Source organism: Petromyzon marinus, chromosome 19 (assembly GCF_048934315.1).
Source record: "Petromyzon marinus isolate PM22_M1 ecotype Great Lakes invasive population chromosome 19, UKy_Petmar_22M1.pri1.0, whole genome shotgun sequence".
Lineage (NCBI taxonomy): Eukaryota > Metazoa > Chordata > Hyperoartia > Petromyzontiformes > Petromyzontidae > Petromyzon > Petromyzon marinus.
The window spans coordinates 4,556,009-4,575,795 of NC_133685.1; the positions used below are offsets into that span (position 1 = coordinate 4,556,009).

General features: G+C 46.6%; 1 protein-coding gene across 1 annotated transcript in view; it reads left to right on the top strand.

Annotated features, from left to right (window-relative positions):
* The window catches only part of LOC116943749 (uncharacterized), a 191,585-nt gene that overhangs the window by 164,921 nt on the left and 6,877 nt on the right, over positions 1 to 19,787 (top strand). The gene's annotated exons all lie outside the window — the stretch shown is intronic.

Sequence of the window (19,787 nt, forward strand, 5' to 3'; positions counted from 1 at the left end):
GGAGGCAACACACCGGCAAAGATTATCGCGCCTTTTTTTTTTAAATTGCTTTGCTTTGTATTCTTTTAATTTTTCCTCCTCCTCGAATGCAGAGATTTGTTGTGCTTCGTCGCCTGGAAGTGCGTAAATTGCGTTTCTGTCGGCGTGGGGGAGCGCTCGTGCAGCGGGGTGGGCGCGCTGCACTATGAACCTGCCGACCATGGTTCGATTCCCGCTCAGGGCCAACGTCAGTGACCAACGTCAGTGACGATTATCTGAACCAATCCTACGCCTCTACTCGGTCGACTCAGCCTCAAATGAGTAGCTGGCGTGGTGTGGAATCATGCCCACTGGGGAGACAAAGGCGGCCGGGCGTTGTGCTGGCCACCCCCCCCCCCCTCTTGTGCGCTCTGACGGCCTTCATAGGTGCTCGCAAACAACACTTGCCCCAAAAGTTAAGGTTATGCGGGGGATCATTGTCTTTATGGGTGCGTTTGTGGGTAAGGATGATAAAATGGGGAGAGTGGTGGTCGAGTGTTCACACGCTGCAGTCTTGATCCTGGTTCACGTCAATTGCTGGCTGTTGCAGATGGGAGCTGGTAGGGCCCTGGGTCTTACGAGAGTCAACCCCATGCTAAATTTAATGTGTTCTGAAAAGTCAACATCTGCACTGCAACAACAAAAAACGGTGGCTCGATGTGCGGTGTCATGATTTTGGGCCCACCACCTCCTATTTGTGTGCTTTGCTGACCATGAACCCCAGCGACCGAATCGCCCAGAACGCGACCGATCTCGGCAGATCTCGGAAGCTGAGCAGCGTTGAGCCTGGTCAATGCTTGAATTGGACACTATCTGCCCTATGAGGTGGCCAGCAGTTGGCAGTTACAGCAATGCATTCTTGGCCCTGTCTTTGCAGAGGTTTGAGTGTTATCCCCTCGTACGTGTGGCTTTTCTCAGGGTTCTCAGGTTTTTTTTTCTCCCAGATGAAGCCAACACTCATGAATCGGATTGGCCAAACGTCCCAATTCAGGGCCATCCGAATAAGAGAGTCTTGAGAAGCAGTGAGCCTTTCCTCGGGAAAGAAATGGCACTTAACCCTTTCCCACTCCGGAATCGGGGTAAAAACTAAAATAAATAACTCTATTGGTACCGAGGCTCTCACGAGACCATGCGAGGGGGCGCGTAGCACAATTTTGCGCCAGCTATCATAGAGTGTGGTCGTGTCGCTACGGCTCTCTGCGGGTGAGTAACAATGTTTTTAAATAGAGGGGTTTTTTGGGGTTATGGATGATATTGGTCGCGAAAGCCTACGTGTTAAAATATCTCTAAACATAACGGCGTTACGCCTCTAAATAAAATTAACGCTCACCACTGGCGCGTTACGATATTCAGAGGTGATCGGGGACAACCCAGCATTGTAACTTGCAGACGTCGCGGAATGGGGAAGTTTTCACGACATGTGCAGGTCTTTTTTTTATCTTGCATGTCTGTGTCCGAGATTTTCAAAACAATACATTTGCTCAAGTTGTTTCCGTCTGCTCCTAACATTTACAGGCCTACCACTTGGAAATGAAACGTGTAAAAAAGGTTACGTGCCATTTGATGCCGTGCCTCTGGTGAAAAGTTCCCCGTAATGTTATTTTATTGATAAAACCACGCTGAGTTCAATTGCAAATTTATGTTGCTCCGCTCCATTGCTCGAAATGCGATTCTCACTCCCGTGCCGGTGTCCGAGCCGCAGGCGTACGCCCTGTGAAGGCTTCCGAAAAACAGCACCGACGATGGAAACGCACCGCGCCACGGGGTAAACTAACCGACTCCACGGAGGGGAGGTGAGAGGGTTAGAGGGCACGTGGCAGGCAGGCCTCAGCTGCGTAGGGCAGCCGTAACCAGACACACGGAACGCGAGGTGGATTGGTTTGTACATCTGCTCTATGGCTTCGAATTCCCAATTTTTATTTTTTGTAATTTTTTACACATCCTGTCAATGTATGCAGAAACTTTATTTTCCCATTCAACTAAATCAATTGGCTGTGGACAGAATTTGCTTCTGCTCACAGGGATTTTACCGGGGGGACTAAAGACAATCGTTTGCTCTCCACCACGTTCACCAAGTTTTATAGCCCCGTGTTGCCCGTGTGAACGCCACCTAGAACAACAACAACAATAATAATACAGCAGATCAGTGGTTCTTCTTCTTAACCTGGAGCGCACGCATTCCCTGGGGGTACGAGATGCCCTTTCTTGGGGCGTGCGAGACACGGACTGATTTGTTTTTTAGAAGGTAAATCATCAAAAATACAAATTGAGCACGGGCACGTAAGTAACAACTTACTTTGATTCATCAACCCCTATGTGTTTGTTAACAGCAAAGGCTGCAGTAAAGATTAAAAACCACTGCAGTCGATCATCGATTATCCGGCAGCTTTGGGGGGCGGGCGGGGGGGGGGTGCCTACGAATTTTCACAAACGCCGGATAATCACTCAATCATTATTATTTAAAATACCTTATTTTTGCACAGTCTTGTATGACGTTATGTGTTTAGGTGTGGTGTTGTATGGGTTTTTTGTAGTGATTTAAAATTTGTGAAATTGTCGTAAATAAACATACAAAGAGACACAAATAAATATCCTGCTTTAAAAAGTTCCTGTGTTTTACTTTACCAAACTCACCACTCTAATCTCGAAGGCTCTGCATAGGGTGATGTACGTATACGTGCAGTGTTTTCACTGTTTAAGTTGTATGTCGCGTATAATACGCTGTATGTAATATTTATTTGTCACGCACGTGGTTGCTGATCCCCGGACTGGTTACAGCCTTTGGAGCGGTTTTTTGCCGGATTTGCCCGGGACCACCGGGATAATGTTCGAAGCCGGATAATTGATGATCAACTGCAATTCAATATACCGGCGGTCCCCGGTTTGCGACGACGAGCCACATTCACGACGTTTATACGACGCCACAGTGGATCGATTTACGAGATGCGTCTTCCGACACAACCCCCGAACGCGTTCGTGCCGGGTCGGTACGGTTTCCGACGTGACTTTGGCGCGGAGATTTTTTGTTGTTCTCAAGTGTCCTTACGTTTGCGCGGACGTTTACCTATTTAAACCCCGTTAAATACGGCCGACAAAAGGAGAAACACTGCGGCAAGTGACCTTTCTTCCACTGTTGTCGGCTGACTGTGGGAAAATAGTAGTCCGATTTAGGACAATTCCGATTTGCGGGGGACGTAAAAGCGGAGGACCGCCCGGATTTTGTGCTCGTGCCATCCTCGTGGCGCGAGGGTGTTTCACAGACGGGTAAAGTCTTAGCGCGTCGTGGGCAATGTCGCTGTGTGGTTTTACCCAATTAGGTCCATTGTTTTTGGCAAATTTGGCAAATGTTGAGCGTGAAGCCGGCGCACGTGGCCTGCAGTATTTTCGAAAAATAACGCGATAATTTCTTTAGCGTACGAATCACGCACACACACACACGCGCGAAGGGCATCTCTTGTCCCCGGCACTTGACACGATGTGGCAGTTGCCTAACAACAACTACGTCACACCAACGGATTTCCTTATCTCACAAAAGAAAATCCTAAATGTGGCAAACAACCTTTTTTTTAAAAAAAAATTATAATCACTTGCAAAAGTTGCCGTATAATTGTGCTGTACGGTGGCACTGGGAAAAGAAAGTTGCGTGATTTTACAATTGCTGCCCTTTTTGCGGTAGTGCTTGTGATTGAGGGTGCGATAACCATATATATAAATGACGAGCAAAACCCCCAATGATAACAGAATTATTGTACTGTCCAGAAAACCACGAGTTTCAAACAACGCGCAGGATTTACCACAGAACACAGGCTCTCTGCATTATGCGACAGCAAAACAACCATGAGCGTTTCCCGAATAAGTGCTCAGCATCAACATGAATGTGAACAATTATAACCGACTGACAGCAGCATCATCAGCACAGTAGAGTCGCCAATACTCACGACTGCATAGTCCGCCTCTGGCAACCACATGCGGAATGTCGATGTCCCCACGTCCACACTGTGCGGGGCCAGTTCGCTTTGGCAAAGTGCAATTGACGCAAATGCGACAAACTGAGAGCTGTCGGTCACAAAAACTTTTTTGCTCAAACTTATTCTGAATGCTGTCAGTTGGTGACATTTGAACCTTATGGCTGGGACCCCGGGGTCCCGAATAAGCGGAAGTCAAAATCCTAATTAATTTACTTATTTTTGGCGACTCTGTCCCACCGTGCAGACAAACGCCGCGACTCACCTGGCGCGGATCGTTCTGTTGTCGCGTCCAAGCGCAGCGGCGAGGACGAATGCGCAGAAGAAACAAAACTTTTAAACTTCGATTAGCGCATCGTGTAGAGCTCGTCGAGAGGAATAGATCGCCGTATCGTTCGCCTTCAGCAGGCATAAAATGACGTCGCAACGCAGTTAATGCGAGAGCCGGGGGCTCTCGCATTAACTGCAAATGAACCGCCGTAAGGTTCATTTGCTCACCCATATTGCGATGGTGATCATCACCCTGGAGAGGAGGACCACTACGCACTTTTTCGGGAAATTATAAACAGTCGTTGCATATTGCACGGAGGCTGTGCTCCCCCCCCCCCACCACGTTTACACCCACACGTTTGCGAGTTCTCTCTCAAAAATCGGACGGAAAGCCATTCCGAGTTCTCTCGGCGTGCTTCTCCTTGGCTGCGACCTGGGGGGGGGGTGGGGGCGGAGGCTGGGCGTCCTTGTGGGGCATTGATTCTGAGAGATCCTTACCGGGCTGCATGGCCCCCCATCTCGCTATCCGTCGAACGCCGCCCTCGATCGGCTTGTTTTCGGTGGCGGATGGAGACTCTGCCTGGGCGATTATCGGCGCGCCCCAACCAACTTGGCAATAATCACAATGAAGTATGCAGCAGCGGGAGACCCCTGGTGCCAGGATCGTTGACAAAAGGCCAGCGGTCCCTTTTTTTTTGCGTTTTGAAAAAGGCGGCAATTATTGCCCGCAGGTTTTGCGGCAACCTCGGCTTGGTGCACACACTCCAAAGGGCACCCCTCTCGCTTGTGACGGCAAAGATCCCAGCGCGCGGGTATGCCATGGAACAACGATATCCATTTGACCGTCCTTTGTTCTCAAATCAGCGTCTTGTTTCAACCAGCCCCTCATGATGAACTGCACACGCAGAGTCCAAGTCAAAGACTCGTTCATCTCTTTTTTTTATATATCTCTGCTCTTCATGGTCACGTAACTACCATCGGATACTAACTTTCGCTGTTATTTTTTTCTCTTTTCCGGCTATTCCAATCCGATTTTGATGAAAGTACAATTTTCCGCATGAGCCATCATCTAACCACTGCTGGATGAAGCTCTCCCCAAGCCTTCGCCTTTACGATCTGGATGTTCTCCAGTTCGTCCCGCTCCTGCACATGAACCTACTGTATCTCATTGTTCCATCACCGCAGTGGCTGGCATTCTCATTCGTCTGCAGAATCAGAATAAATATGTTTTTTTATTTATCCGAGGGAATTACCCATTGAGCTATGTGGCTCTTTTTCAAGAGTGACTCAGCCAGCAGACAGACACGGCAGCAAGAGTTAATAAACACGATGTAAAATGTTTAAAAGCAAAGCAATTAAAACCAAGTGATCTTACAAATACAATGACGCGCACTCGTATTCGCATTGCTTCGACATCAATGACGTCTGTTTAAAAGAATTACAGAGATGGGGGAGTGGATCACCAGTTGATTCCCAAGCTCAGGAGCAGCTCCGTAAAAACGCTTTAAAACCAAGTTACCCATGAAATTCCAACACCATCCTCAGCCGTCATCCCCTCCTCGTAGTGTCCCGTCTCAAGCCCACTGGCCTTTCTCAATTGTCGACATGATGTCTTCGATAATGGAGGTTTTTGGGTTAGGGGCCGTCCATAAATGACGTCACGCACCCTTAGGGGGGGTTGGTGTCAGAAATTTGTGACGATGTGTGACGAGGGGGGGTTTGAGGAATGTGACGTCACATTAAAATGCGCAACTTTAAATAAATATAGACAACACGTTCTACTTAATTAAATATACTTTTTTTGATAAATGTTTTCTTCTACAACATCAGAGTGCAGCAGCACATTAAATACGCACTACAATGACAATAGTTTAAAGCGATTTGAAGCATGTATTTTTTTATGGGGGGGGGGGGGGGACAGAGCTTTGTGACGTCATATTTGAGGGGGGGGTCTGACTTTTTGTGACGCCGTGTGATGAGGGGGAGGGGGTCAAACATCGTCCAAAATCGCGTGACGTCATTTATGGACGGCCCCTTAGATCGCGTCAATATTAATGTGTCGTTAAACCCGCCACCACCCGCTGCAGCCAATTAGTAAGGTTTGTCACGTAAACACAACGAGCCAATTCGTTACTAGTACAGCACACCAGTGTTGTGGAGAGTAAACCCACAACATTTGCAATTCGAGAACAATTCGAGTACAATTCGAATACTCGAATTGTAAATGTTGTGGGTTTGCTCTCCAACACACCGCTGTGCTGAACTGGTAATGAATTGGCACGTTTTGTTTACGTGACAAACCTTACTAATTAGCTGTGTCGGGTGGTGACGGGTTTAACTACGCATTTATATGCACGAGATCTAACCCAAAAACATATCATGGATAACAATGATGGTCGCGAAAGCCTACGCGTTAAAACAATGTCTCCGATTTGCATTTCATCCACGGTTAAATGTATCCCTATTTCTCTCCCAATGTAATTCCGGTCGTGCATCTCTCCCGCGCTCTTCAACTTTTTCGCTTCCTCGATCTTTTGTCACAGCGGGTAACGTCCGCCAATCGGAAACTTTCTTCGTGAAATGCACTGGCTTGTTGTTTCGCACTACAGAAGTCAGTTTCCCAAAAGCATTCCACCCCGCTGTCGTTCGCCCCTTCATTTAATCATCTTCGTCCACATTTGTCGTCGCTAATGTCCCTATATATACATACACATTCCGTTGTGTTTTCCAGCTGTCTTCATTCATTAAATGTGAGTTGTGTTCCCATATTCATTATCATGTGCAGCTAAACATATTGTCCTCAAACACAATGGGTTTTTTCTTTCTCAGATATGGGGAGCGATCGTGGAGCGCTTATCGCTCTGCACTACGAACCCGGTGACCCGAGTTGGATTTCCGCTCACGGCCATACACTAGTGACGATTATTTGAACCAGTCCTGGGCCTCCCCTAGGTCGACTCAGCCTTAATTGAGTACCTGGTGTGGTGTGTAATCATTACCACTCGGGAGACAAAGGCGGCCGAGCGTGGTGCTGGCCACCCACCAGCTTCTTGTGCCGTGCCAACCTTCATAGGTGCTGCTTGCTGACAGCACTTGCCCCAACAGTCTGTTAAGACTATACAGAAGATCTTTGTCGTTCTTTCTCTGCTCCGTTTCACGTTTGTCTAAGCATAGCACTGCTGTCATTATGCACCATCCATAAGCACAGTTGGTTACGTACTGTGCGAAAGAAGTTCAACATATATATACATACGTCGTCTGTTTAGTTCCACTCCAGTACATGTTCATCATATATTAGTCTGGTTTTATTAAACGCTGCTATTTATATCGCAGGATGCTTCTGTGGTGGCAGCAAACTGTAGGAATTTTTAAACAAAGCTGCAGGTTTGTTTCATCTCTCCACCTCTTAAATTTTGATTTAAAGCTTTCGTGACTGCAGGGATTCATATGCTTGGTTCTTTCGGTAAAGTCACGTAGAAGGGAAACAATAAAATAATAAAAATATAAAACAATAAAATTCTCACGACGTTTCGACTGTAACACAAGCAATCATCATCAGGTGTGAAAACCACACCTCTGTTAACCCAGCAGTATACATTGGTAGAGCACAGTCGACCGGCAGGTCAAATGTGGTAGGGTATGTGTTTGTGTGTGGAACTTCTTTTGCACAGTATGTGGTCAACCGTGCTAATCGGAGGTGCGGGGGAAGGACTACAAACTAAACACAAAAATGAGTTCTGAATAAATGAGTTTTCAATCTAGATGATTTAAAAGTGCATAACACCAGTGACTTATTAATATCGGAAGAGCATCCCAGGCAGCTGCAGAAGCACATCATGAAAGTGCGCGATGCAGTCAGCGTCTTTGTTCGATGGCAAGCCAAAAGCCGCAACTGCGAGGATGACCGGAGTTCAGGTGATGGTTTATGCACCTTGAGATCAGCAAGGGAGCAGATCAGCAAGGGGTAATGACATCTAGAATTCAGCGCAGAAGACTAGGCCAAAATTCCTTATTAAGGGGCTCGAGACCCTTCAGCCAGCAGTGGCGTTAGCAGGCAATTGCAGGGCTGCATCTCTACCCTATCCTTTATAAAAATGCAGCTCGCGTGCCACATCCTTTTTTTTTTAGTAATCACAGTGAAGCAATGGTAAGAGGGGACAAAAAAACCTCAGTCTATGATGTGTACTATAAAATCTAGGTTGAGGCGGTATTCATTTCGCCTTCGTAGTTGGTGGTCAGTCAGGACATATATATATATTTCAGACAAACATACCTTCAAACAATGTTATATCTGTAACCTGTCTAATCAAGTTTTCAGTATTAGCTTTCTTTGCGCTGTTCAGTCTGATATATGCCCCTGGCTGAGAAATAATGTCTTCTCATCTTCAAAAATAGAGATACGGAACCTCATAATTTTTTTTACTGCACATTTCAAATGCTAAGAAACCAGGCCACTATTTCAGCCCAAGGCGCAGTGGCATTTTGTTAAATATCACACGCGGTTATAACGAAGGAAAACATGGGATTTGGCCCATGCGCGCGAGGCCACAGATAGGCAGTGTGGCGCGTCCTGCTCACAATCCAGCAAAACATTTTTTTTGGCTTTATTTAATTTGCCATCTATTTCAGAAACAGAAAGAATGAATAACAAAAAATATTAATCACAGTGCACGTGCTGATCCAAGAAAGTTGATAAATGCCCGTGGAAATAAAAATGTAAAATTAAACTTTTTTTTCTTCTTCTTCCCAGCCCCCTCCCCGTTCCAGGCCGTAGAAAATTGCATTTGTAATAGCTTCTGTCGAGTTATCTCAAAATTGCATTCTGAAAATGCCACACTTTGCTGTTGGCGACGAGTCTAGCTGCTTAGCTGTTCTGTTTTCTGCGCAGGGGAGATTGACTGCCAGACTTCATAGCACACACTGTGGGCTTTATCGGAATAGGGGAAGCGTCTGGATGCCCGGGGTTAGTTTACTGAGCTGGAAAATGGGCAGTTTTTTTTCATATTTTCAGCTACATCTATTGCCTCATTTTTGTTGGCTCTGTTGGTTTTCTCATCTCCCGATAGATTGGGGATTATTTTACTGGAGCTGTGTTGGCCGGGCTAATGCTGAGCCAACTCCCAACATGTCCTACTCTCATTAGAGCCAAGGATTCTGTACACTAGTCCACCGCCGGGGACTACACGAGACAACGTTAAATTGTGATATTTTTGGTTTCAGCGGACTGATAAAAAAATGTCAATTGCACTATCAAAAAATAAGAAAAAGTACATTTTTATTTTAATCAAATTATTTCAAAGATAAGTTGAAACTTATTCACGTAAAATAAACAGAAATCACGAACGTGATCAAAATATAACCTTTGGCCAAGTTAGACGATTAAGTTAAGTAACAATGATATATATTTTTAAAAACTTTTTTTAAAACACGCTTTTATTAAATGTACTAGTAATGGAAGAACTCCCCGACTCCAGGAAGTGACCCCGAAGCTTGCCATAACATCAGGGACCGTGGGCAATTACAGCCAACGTCAGTTGACCGTGGACAATTAGACCCAAGCCGAAACATAACATATAAAAAAATAATGTTTAAAAATATATATTTATGATAGAATAAAGTATTGCCATCAGTATGACATAAGTATACCAAGTTTGCAGTCGATACCACATTGGGAAGTGGGTTAAAATTTAGTTACAAGGTTTGAGGATACAACAACAACGACAACAACAACAGACAGAGTGAGTTAAATAAAAGTGTATAATAAAAAGGATGTCGTTTTAAAAAAAATAGTATCTTACCTGGAGATCAGAGTGCTGAGCTGGCACTACTGACATCCGGGGTATGGGTCTAGATTTCAGCTGCCTGTGCTTAAACTGGGTCCTCAAGCGTAGAGTTGATGGCTTCAGCCTGATCACCGATTTTACTGCGCGCACACAAAAATCCAGCATTATAATTCGGGGTTTCATCTCATTTAGCCGTATGCCAGCTGTAATGATGACGATATTCGTTTGAATGTCAATGCGACAAAAAAAAAAACGAATCTCAAAGTGTCGTGAGTGGGAAAATTCTCCAATAATTTGTTTTCAAAAGGGGTTCCTTAAGGATTTGTTCGAGGTTCCGTGAAACTGTCTTGCATGGCTGTCCTCGGCCACACGAGGCCACGCCGCTTGGCGAGATTCCCGAATGGATTCTTTGTTTTGAGATACGACGGTACACTGGGAATATGGTGCATTGGGAATATGGTGCACTGGGAATACGGTGCACTGGAATATGGTGTACTGGGAATACGGTGCACTGGGAATACGGTGCAAAATACGGTGCACTGCGAATATGGTGCACTGGGAATACGGTGCACTGGGAATACGGTGCAAAATACAGTGTACTGGGAAGACGGTACACTGGTAATAGTGCAAAATACAGTGCACTGGGAATACAGTGCAAAATACAGTGCACTTGGAATACAAAAAATATATATTGTTGAAAAGACGAAAGTGTGCATTAAACAAAACACTAAAAAAATTTTTAATTAAAAACACAGCAAAACGGTTAGCAATTCAAAGAATGAGCTGAAGACCGAGCATGTAAAGAAGGATAAGTAGATGGGTCAACAGAGGGAATGCAATGTGCACAAATTCACAGGAGCAGAATAACAGAAGCGTTACATATGAAGTCAGGCAGACAAACCAAAGTACGAGGCAAAAAATTAAAATAAGTAAAAAGGTTAGCGAAAAACTGTTGTGACAATAACAACAACGCTCGTGTTAATTTCAATTCTCACAATTTTATTTCCTTTATAATTACCTCTATAATGGAGGTACCATCGACTTGCTATATCATGGTGCTTCTTGCACAATATTTGATATTTACAAACCCACTGCCGACGACTCCCCCCCCCCGGATAACTGATCATCTCACGTTGATGCTCGGTTATGTTGGTGGCAAGGGTTTGACCGTTAAGATGCATTCATCGCAACACGTCTTCAATATCATATTTGCAAGTCATTCGGGGAGAGACGCGACTGCGAACTTTGTTACCTGGCCAGCAAACAAAGCAATCAACCAACCCACCAAGCTCCCTCGCTCGCCCTCTTAACCCCCCTCCGCTGTCTTTTTCTCTCTCTCTCTCTTGCGATCACAACCCCTGGCCAGGAGCGCTCTTGCATTATTTATCTGTGCCTCAAAAGTGGCTGTGTCCATGGGTTTGTGTCGCTCCAAGTGCCCCTCAAGCAGGGCTCGGCAGCAGCGCCAGCAGTACAGACAAATAGGCTCCTGGCATTTAAGAATTGTGCGGCGAAAAAAAAAGGCAGTTTTTTTCTTCTATTTCATTTTGCCTCTTTCCCCAAACGATCGCAAACCATATTATTGGTTCTTTTGGGTAAAGTCACGTAGAAGGGAAACAATAAAATAATAAAAGTAGAAACGTCGTGAGAATTGTATTGTTTTTTTATTTTTTATTATTTTCATTGTTTCCCTTCTACGTGACTTTACCGAAAGAACCAAGAATATGAATCCCTGCAGTCACGAAAGCTTTAAATCAAAATTTGATCGCAAACCAGTTTTGTGGGAAAGCTGCCCACATCGCAGGTTTCGTCACGGTAAGGGTTGGCAGTTTTCGACTGGATGTGGCTCGGACTCAAGCAGGGCCAAGGAGCAGGGGGCTAATGACTCGTTCATTGCAGTCGTCAGGGTCGGGATCGAACCCACGACCTCCTTGCGTGCCAAGCTCGAGGTAGTTAACGTCTCGCCACCGTGGAGTGAGATGTCAGTGGGGACACGCGACTCGAGATTGAAAACCCATTTTTTTAGAACTGTTTTTTGTGTTTAGTTTGTTGTCTTAACCCTCCCCCCCCCTCCCCGCCGCCGACCCGCACCACCGATTAGCACGGTTGGCTATGTACGGTGCAAAAGAAATTCAACATACTGCACGATGAACCCGGCAAACTAAGTTTAATTCCTGGGCCACTGCTACCACCGACATACATACTGACTCGACTCGTTCATCGCGTGTGAGGGCAAGCGGCACGGCTCGGCTTCGGCAGTGGAAAAACAAAAATAACAACGCCGAGCCTCCCTCAGCCGCGCCGGGCTGACTCGGCGTGGCTCCCAGCACGGCACGGTCGTGCGGTGGAAATGAGGTGATGAGAGGGAGCGTTGACCCGGCCACCTCAGGAATCTAGAACCAAAGGGGGGGGGGGGTGTATTTATTCCCCCCGCGGTGATTTTGACGACAACAACAAAAACCGCGATGTTGCGTAACTGCTCGCTGCCGCCGTGTCAATGCACCGTTGTACACTGCGGGCGTTAATGGTCGCGCCCTGTCAAATATCTCAGTCTTGATTTGAAGCTTTCGTGACTGCAGGGATCCATACATACTCTTTGGTTCTTTCGGGAAAGTTACGTAGTCAGAAATAAAATAAAATAAAACAAATCACGGAGTTTCGATCGCAACACGAGCGGTCGTCATCAGCTCGACCGCTCGTGTTGCGATCGAGACGCCGTGATTTGTTTTATTTTATTTTATTTCTGACTACGTGACCTTACCGAAAGAACCAAAGAGTAAATATATCTGTCTCGCTGCGTTCCCGACAGCTGTGCAGTAGAAGTTCAGCGGCCACGCTGTCCCTATACATGGGCGGGGGAGAAACGCACGTCAGGTGTTCTCGTGTGTATATATATATATTTCACGATCTTGATTTGAAGCTTTCGTGACTGCAGGAATCCATACTCTTTGGTTCTTTCGGTAGAGTCAAGTAGGTATATGAGGGAGGCTCGGCGTTGTTATTTTTGTTTCCCCCCCACTGCAGAAGCCGAGCCGTGCCGCTTGCCCTCACAAGCGATGAACGCGTCGAGTGCATGACGAACTTTATTCTTTTGCGTCGTACATGGCCAACCGTGCTAAAAAATTTTTTTATTTTAAACCTACGTGTATATATCACAAATGAGGTCATTCATCCAGCGTGACTTAATTTTTCCTCATTCTAAATGATATTTTTTTGCGCGTGTAGATTTTCCTTCCAAAATGCCTAATGGTAACATACCAAACAAAAACCCAACCCTCTCGCAATGGTCGTGTTTACAGCTGCATTTCATTTGCACCCTCCCTCCACAGCTGTCCTGCTTAATAATTCCATTGCTAATCTACTTAAATAATGTATTGATATGTGCCTCCAAAGCCTTGTACACTCCGCCACATATGACTGCAGCCAGGCTTTCTCTGGTGCAAGCGGCGATAAGAGTGGGGCAGTCTGTGGTATACGGCATGCTTCCCGCTACAGATGGCATTACATTTTCCGGGTCAAATAATGTATATGTTATACTTCTGAAAAAAACACTTTACTTCCACTGCATTAGTTTTGCCATTAGTTTAGCGGTGAGGTGAGCCCATCGTTCCATGTATATTTCTTCATTGCACTAGAATACCATTACATCCCATCAACACCAGCATTCGTCAATCTACAGCTGGACGAAAGACCTCTTCGGGCCGCCCGCTCGACATCTCTCGATCCTGCGGTGTGACAATCCGCCGTGCACCCGCACGACGAGCTGATTTCACCGCTCCATCTCCTCGGTGTCGGGGAGGCGGGCGTGGGGGGGGCACGTCTCGTCGTCTGGGACGTGTTGCCCTCCTCGGCTGCCCGCTCACATCCTCCAATACCCGTTGCGCGGCTTCGCGTGTGACGGGTGCGTTGAAGTGCGACGGAAGTCCCCTCTCCGCTGTATTCGCAGCGGCCTCCTTCGCCCAGAAGCCGATTGCGCTACGCACTCGGCCGCCCGCTCGAATACAGCGGCGGCGTGATATATATATGCAAATTTCACCTTGTGTTTCTTTCACCTTTCATTGCCCACTGCGCGCCCGGCCACGCTTCTGCCCCTTCGAGGAGGACGCGGAGCGAGCATGCCTCTGGGTGCGTGCCGTGCATGCTGTGTGGTTTGATATTAAAGCATGGGATGAAAGCTGCGTTTGCTGCCGCGTGATCGTGCACTCAGCTGTGGCATAATCTGCGAACGACGCCCGCGTCCGTGGGCTTCTGCCGAATCACTGCTGCTGCTGCTGCTGCTGCGCGGTTGCATGAAATGTTAAGCCGCACCGTATCTCGACACGCGAGTTGGTAAAATGCGACGTGGATTAACCGAAATCGTCCGTGCAGCAGGAGAGGCTGCGATCGCATTCCCATTGCCTCTGTTGCGAGGACAGCTCTGAGCAGTGTGCACGATAGAAACAGCCCAAAACACGTTTGGCTGAGAAAGGGCACATAGATCGTCCCATCGGCGTATTTTAGGAAATCCCTGTTGTCCGGTATCGGCAATACATTTAAACTTATTGCGAATATAAATCAAGAGCATGTGCAGGGCACAGGTGACTTACAAAGTGGCCCATTACTTCAAACCACCGTGTGCCCAACGCGTGCGGTCGATGCACCTATTTAAAGAGTGGTTTGTTACCCACATGTAGTACTCGCAATGGGGGCTCCATTTCTTACGGGCCCCCCATCCCACCCCCCTCAAATCCCACCATCAACAGCAGTTAGGGGCAAGAACATTTTACAGACGGGCGTGCAAATTTCCATCTTTCTAACCATTCTAGAGCATAACTGACGTTTGGATCAGAATTAAAATTCGCTACTATATACTGTGACGATCGGCTCCCAGCATATAGCTCCATCCCTCTGAGGGATGTAATCGGATTTGTTTAAACAAAGTTTGATGTACGACTTGATCAATGCTACCCTGCGCTAAGATGTATTTGTAAATTTAGCCGTGGTTTTTTTGTTGTTTGCCGTTCAAAGAAAACTCTGTCCCCGATGAGAGACGTTACCGATGGCGTGATATCTTCCACGTCGACCCTGTGACAGTCTCGCTTTGTCCAGTAACGCTGCTGAAGCACTAATAATAATTACTACATTAATAACGCGCCAATTATTTTTTGCAGACAACTGAACAAACTCAGAGGCGCGGGGTGAGGCTAGCTCAGGGCTTGCTTTTCGAAAGCCCTGACCCAACGCAGACAGAGAGGCCTTTAGATGTTTCTTGCATTTGATGTTGCGGATGTGCAAAGTGGTTTAGAGAGTTCCACACCGAGGGGGCGAGAGCAGAGAACCGACTTGAGGCTGTGACAGTTTCAAGACCTTTGGTGTTCGAAGCGGATATTGAGTGAAGGTTGCGTAGGGGCTCTACCTCGAGTTTCAGTGCAGCCTACAATGAAACGATCATGGGAATACAGCATGGAGTCAACGGCAAACTCTTTGAACTTCCCCCCCCCTGCCCCATACAAACTGGGTCTGTCCCTCCAACTAGGTGATGGTGGAGTCAGTGAGACCGGTGAATGTGCAGTTTACGGGGTCTGCCGTTGCAATCACAACATCGGTAGAAGTGGCGACGGCTTGGAGGAATCATTCATCCAGCAGTGGATTGATCGTGGAGGACGATGATAATGATGCCTCTCCTATTTCCTTTGACACGTACAGTACAGCTATCCGGAGCGATCCCCACGTTCGGCTGAAGTTTTTTCTCCCCTCCTCCCTTCGTCTAATGCATCGGTGTGGACGATCTAAGGGGAATACATTTGTAGTGCGATGTTAGCTACGATGAGATGATTGCACGAAACACCCCCCCCCCCCCAAGGAACAGTCATGGGTCCTGCCTGTGAATTGTAACAGCTTTACTGTGTAACCCCTCTCTTGCACGGTGCAGCAACAACAACAACAGAAATGTGCACGGAACGATGTGGCCGCAATTCAAATTTTTTGCGGTTACATTAGGATTATTATTTTTTCTCTCCCTCCCTCTCCCCTAAAACCGCACACTGACAGATGTGAGGCAGAGTAATTACTTCCACGCGAAATCCAGCCTCGTTATCACGCTTTGGCTATTAACCAGGTGCAAGGGGAGACGTGATCACGGTGGTTCCAACGACCTGCACCGAAGCCTGGTTAATGTACTGTTTCTCCGAAAGTCTCAAAATAAGTCGTTGTGCTTGGCTGTGAGACGCATTACGTTTTGGCTGTGTGCAGCAATGCTGGGAGACCCGTAGTGTGTGGTGGCTAGTTGAGAGCGGTTATCTCGCTGCGTTGCAATCCCGGGCAACGCGAGTTCGATTCCCGTGCACGGTCAACACAGGTGGCAGATTTGTGATCCAGTGGTCGGCCTTCGCTGATTCAAGTGCGGTGTGTGAGCATCACCGCTGGGGAGACAAAGGCTGCCGGGCGTGGTGCTGGCCACCCACCCCATCAGGGGTGTGCAGTGCTAGCCTTAATAGATGCTCGCTAACAGCATTCACCCCCCGACAGTGCGTGAAGGGCTATACGGGGGATCTTTGTCTTTATAGTAATTCTTTACATTTTGGAATAATGAATCTCACCCGTGGATTATTTTTTTTTACACCATAGCAAAAGGGCAAAAAATAAACTCTGTAAAAGTCATCGCTTCACGCAAACTTGTCATCAGGCCATTTGAGAATTCAGATTTATGTATGCTTGTGTCTGCCTAGATTCCAATTGTTGGCCTTTTTATACTTTAGGGATTCAATCTAATCACTCTCCTGTCATCTCTTGTGACCCACAATAAATAATGTTCCCTCCATTGAAAGTGACTTTCTCAATACTGGGTTTCATTGAATCTCGTGAGGAGTGTTTCTCAAAGCGTGTCGCTCATAACAGTCGTCACGTGTCGAGAAACATTTGCGCGTGCGAAAAAATATCGCACGTTTGCTCACGACATCTTTTCACATTCGCTCATGGAAAATTTTGCAGAGAGAGAATGAATACGTGGGGGGTTTTTTAAGTTTTTTTTTTAGTCACGCCAATTTGCGGCCGCAGCATTCTCACTGTCGGTAGCTGCCCTGCATTTTTTTTACTTTTATCCAAAAAACAACAACCTTCCACCCCCCACCCCCACCGTTTTCTATGTGCAGCGAGATAACTCATCAGTTGGCCCTGTCATAATCTTCAGAATGGCGATGTCTTTCTGCCACGAGCTTTTTATTTTATTCAGAAGTTGCGCAGGCACCAAAAAGCGGCCGTGGTGTAGCCACCGAAGCGTGTAGGCGGTGCAACTGCACCAGCCCCCCCCCCCTCTCCCCTCCTTCTGGCCAGAGGGGGCTCAAGCGCCAGGTGCTACAGAGAGGGAGTGCGAATTGAACAAGGGATTGGGGAGGGGGCCCATTTAATCCTGTACACCAAGGGCCCATGCCAGCAACATTGTATGCCAGTGCCAAATAGGCTGTGTATTTTTTTATTTCCGTCCGTACGATTAAATTGTTGTCGGGCCTGCGCTGTTGTCCGCACGGGCATTGCCCGTGTGTGAACGCGCGTGAGGGCACGCGGCAGCGAATATTTTAATGTGCGCGCGCAAACTCGAAGGAAGAACAAGCGGAACGTTTTGCCTCGTTAAAGCAACAGCGACGACCACGACGAAATGTCGTACATCTCGGACCTTGGGTAGGAAACAATTTCGTTGTGGAACAAAAAATGCACTTTCATTAAGAAGAAGAAGAAGAAGTTGCCGTCTTTATGACCTTTCTATTAATTCTCCACATTTACCTTCACCGTGATATAAAACGACGCAGCATTTTCACATTCTGTTCCTTCGTCACGGCCACGTGATGCTCGCCATAATTTGTGCACACGCGCGTGTGCGCACTCAAATGTACGTTCTCGCAGAACTATCTCTTTGAATCTGAATAGGCTGTTGCAGAATATGTTCAGTCAGTCAGCGAGGAATCCATTGAGACTCCAAGGGCTCGGTTTATGTAGAGTGTGCGTTCTCACGATTTTTGCCAATCAGGCTTTTTCTTCGCACCTCCGATTAGCACGGTTGGCTACGTATGGTGTAAAATAAGTTCAACATACACACACACACGCAACACCCATACTTTTACATCGAGGCGGCTGTGCCAGGTAATTGCGTCAGGAGCAGCAGAGTGTATCCAATCAGTAGCCGAGAGAGACAAACATTACATCTGAAATTTGTTTGGACTGGAAATGCATGTATAATTTAAACCAATGCGATAAAAACATAGGTGTTTCCAACGTTGTGTCTTACTTGAAACGTAAAGCTTCTATTCTGTATCTCAGTGCACTTTCAAACACTCAACTATCCACGCATCCTCGTATAATTTTCAGATTTAGTTCCATTTCCTTTGTCGGTGACCGCGAGTTTTTTCCTATCCGTGTCATCGCCCACGATATGCAGTAATCAGAAACTTCTTCTTCAGGCAAATTGTTTTATTGCTTTCATTATCATTTTCCAACAGCACTGCGACATTCTCTCAATCATCTCTTTATGTCCTCAACATGTAAATATTCTGCTTGTAACTTTCTACATGCTAAAAACGAAACTAAACAATTTTTTTTTACTGGCTAAGGCCCACTGAGCTCTACACAGCTGTTTTTCCCGAAGCAACCTGGCCACAAATGATAGCTTAGCAAAGTGGCTAATCACGTGGAAATTTATAGCAGCCAAACACTCTAAACGTGCGCTTCTAAATGTGGAGGGAACAACCGGAGGATTCGGAGAAGAATCCATGCCACCACATGCAAATTCCAAATGTACAGGCGTGAGGGTCGGGATCGAACCCACGACCTCCTGTATAACAGAAGAGGTGGTTAACAACTCCCTAGCCACCGTGGCGTTTCTCAGTGCAGCTGCCGCATCTTTATGAAGATGAACAAAAACACAAGTTACAAGCCACGTATCGACCGTTTAGAAGACTGGGCTGGGACAAGACTCGTCACTGGAATGGATTTTGGCCGATGGACAAGACTCGTGACGGGATACGGCAGCCCAAGGAGCGAACACGCCTGATAGGATAGGCAGTGTGGAGGTGGAGCGATGAGATCACCTCGTGGATTATGGCATCGGAAAGATTGTCACAACTGATGTGCTTGCGTCCGGGGATGGAATTCCATTCCAGCTCAGACCCCGCCTGGCCTTGCCTTCGCCATGTATATAACCGCTTGTTGTTGTAACAGCTCTCTCGCTGGTTCAGCAGTTCCACTGTGTGGATTATTTTTTCCGCCTGAGGACGACCGCTTGTGTTGCGATCGAAACGTCGTGATTTATTTTATTTTACACCTACGTAACTTTACCGAAAGAACCAAAGAGTAAGGTGATGTTGTTTGGATGTCTTCTCTCGTCCAGCAGTTTGTTGGTCATGGTCATTGATGATGATGATTTCGAAGCCTTATGTTTTTTTTTTATTGTAAACTGTCTTACTTTATATTTCCATATGTTTTTTTGTTTAATGTTCTGACCTCTTATGCAGTAGTTTAGATTTTTTTACGTGAATATTATATTCTCTGGATATCAGGTCTCCCGTGCAAAAAATAGACGTTTCGACTCAACTAATGCTCACCAGCTAAATAAAGTTGATGAATGATTAATTGCAAAGACAAAGATCCCCCGTATAGCCTTAAAAAGACTTGGGGTGAGCGCTGTCAGCGGGCATCTATGAAGGCCGACACGGTACACAAGCGGGTGGGTGGCAGGCACCACGCCCGACCACCTTTTCCAGGTACTAATTTGAGTCTGAGTCGA